Genomic DNA, 2,980 nt, shown 5'->3' with positions numbered 1-2,980 from the left:
AAAAAAAAATGGATTTATTTGCTTTGTGTGTGGTTTTTTTAAAGAGAGTCTTCGGTGCCAGCCATTGCCCCAGCAACTCCTTCATGCATGATCAGATAAGTGGCTGGCCGGAGAAATTGAGATTGCTTATTATCTCAGCCATTAATGACGTCCTGGGGCAATTGGGCGATAAAATAATTTTTAACTTCAACCGAGAAAACGTATAGCAAAGCAACAGAAGAACTGAACAGTCTGCCAGAGCTTCTGTTGGGGAAAATTATAGCTCAGAAGGTCAGGAAGGGAGGGCGAGAACAACGGAAGTCCTCCTCCTCCTCCTCCAGATCCGTTCAGAAGAAAAAGGAGAATAAAAGAATGAATCTTTTTCTTTCGGCGGCTGAGAAAAGTCACGAAAAGAATAAAACAAAAGAACAGAACTAAAGGGAACCCTGCGGAGTTGGCTCCCTCCGCTAGTCGTTCCCCGCTAAAGGGCTGCCCAACATTTTTATATTATTTTATTTTTTGGGGATTGGGTACCGTCTCTAATAGATTGTGGGAGTGATGTGGACACGCAGGTGTGTAAGGAAGTTGTCCAGGTGTGCCTTCGGTAGAAAGCGATCGGTGGAATTGGCGTGCCCTCTGAGCCTGGTGGTTTCCTGGCAGACGTCTCGCAACCCAACCAGGTTACATCCTCAGTGTTGGAAGGGAGTGGGGTTGGTGGAGAGGAGGAGGAGGAGGAGGAGGAGAAGAGGGATGATTGTGGGGTCCTTGGTGCCCTCGGAACTTGGTGGTTTTCTGGCAGACGTTTCCTGACCGAACTAGGGAACATCATCAGTGCTGGAAAGAAGCAGGGAAACTTCGACAGCTGTTGATGCTCCCTTGTTGGGTCAGGAAACATCTGCAAGAAAAGCACCAGGCTCAGAGAGCACCAAGGACCCCCCAGTCCCTCTCCTCCTCCTCCTCCTCCTCCTCCTCTGCCTCCCTGCAAACTCCCCCTTCTAGCACTGATGATGTACCCTAATTCGGTCATGAAATGTCTCCAGGAAAACCACCCAGCTCCGAGAGGACCAAGAACCCCACAGTTCTTCTTCTCCTTCTCTCCTTCCTTCCACCCTCCCTTTTCTCTTTTCCTTCCTTCCTTCCTTCCTTCCTTCCTTCCTTCCTTCCTTCCTTCCTTCCTTCCTTCCTTCCTTCCCTCCCTCCCTCCTAGCACTGATGATGTTCCCTAGTTCGGTCATGAAACGTCTGCAAGGAAAACCACCCAGCTCAGAGACCACTCAGGACCGCACAGTTCTTCTCCTCTCCTTCCTTCCACCCTCCCTCCCTTTTTTCTTTTCCTTCCTTCCTCCCTCCCTCCCTCCTTTCCTTCCTTCCTTCCTTCCTTCTCCACAAATCCTCCTCCCTTCTAGCACTGATGATGTACCCTAGTTCAGTCATGAAATGTCTCCAGGAAAACCACCCAGCTCCGAGAGCACCAGGGACCCCACAGTTCAACTCTGAGCCGCAAATATTCTCTTCTAAAGTAATCAGCCTCCCCAAAATGGATAATTAGTGGTTAACGATTCCTCGTTCTTCGCGGTGTCCATGTGAAGACCAGGCAGCCGTGGACCTAGGATGCTTTACGTTGGGTGTCCACCAAACTCTGCAGCCTAAAAGCTCCTCCTAATTTGGTTGAACCAAAAATGAACCACGTTTTAAGACTTCACCTCTTTGCAAACAGCTAGTAGTTGATCTATTATCTCCCGTGGCCAAGCAGGAGGCGTGTGTCTTGACGATTGCGCCCTGGGGACGGGTGTGTGTTGGAGAACACTCAAGAACTTGAAGAGTTAAAGGAGCAGTTGTGTTAATCCTCTTAAGACTCCCGCTCATGTGACAGGCTTAGCCTGGAATCCGAACCCTCTACTAAATCCTTGAAAGCCTTGGCACAAAGTCCGTCTGGTATGTGGAGTTACTAGTACTCGGGGGAGACGTTGACGTGGACCATTCGTTTGGAGTCGATGGGAGCCCACTTGGAGATCTGCTGAAGCTTTCCTTTCCTAATCCCCCCCTGTTGGTCTAAGGCAGAGGGTCTTCAAACCTGGCCCTTTGATGACTTGTGGACTTCAACTCCCAGAATTCCTCAGCCAGCCTCCATTTTGTTTGTTAGATTTCTAAGACAGGGGTCTTCAAACCTGGCCCTTTGATGACTTGTGGACTTCAACTCCCAGAATTCCTCAGCCAGCCTCCATTTTGTTTGTTAGATTTAAGACAGGGGTCTTCAAACTTGGCCCTTTGATGACTTGTGGACTTCAGCTCCCACAATTCCTCAGCCAGGCATACGTGCCTGGCTGAGGAATTCTGGGAGTTGAAGTCCACAAGTCATCAAAGGGCCAAGTTTGAAGACCCCTGGTCTAAGGCAGGGCTGTCCAAACCTGGACAGGGGTATCCAACCTTGGCAACTTGCAGAGTTGTGGACTTCAACTCCCAGAATTCCTCAGCCAGGCAGGAATTCTGGGAGTTGGAAGTCCACAAGTCTTTCCAAGTTGCCAAGGTTGGATACCCCTGGTCTAAGGCAATGTTTCTGAACCTGGGCAACTTGAAGATGGGTGGACTTCAACTCCCAGAATTCCTGGCTGGCTGGAGAATTCTGGGAGTTGAAGTCCACAAGTCTGGCAATCGCCAAGGTTGGACACCCCTGGTCTAAGGCAGAGTTCCCCAAACTTTCCAGGTAATAATAATAATAATAATAATAATAATAATAATAATAATAATAATAATAATAATAATAATAATAATAATAATGAGTTGGAAGGGATCTTGGAGGTCATCTAGTCCAACCCCCTGCTCAGGCAGGAAACCCTATACCGTTTCAGACAAATGGCTATCCAGACTCAATTGTCGTAAATTGAGGATTACCTGTACCCAGGCTTGGGATGCTGGCTGGAGATGGCTTAGAAACCCGCGAAAGGGAAGGCAATTGCTAAGAGGAAGGAACAGGATCACAAATAATCCCTAAAAACTGAAC

Source organism: Protobothrops mucrosquamatus, unplaced genomic scaffold (genome assembly GCF_001527695.2).
Source record: "Protobothrops mucrosquamatus isolate PMUCROS unplaced genomic scaffold, P.Mucros_1.0 scaffold6456, whole genome shotgun sequence".
Lineage (NCBI taxonomy): Eukaryota > Metazoa > Chordata > Lepidosauria > Squamata > Viperidae > Protobothrops > Protobothrops mucrosquamatus.
This window is presented reverse-complemented; position numbering follows the sequence as displayed.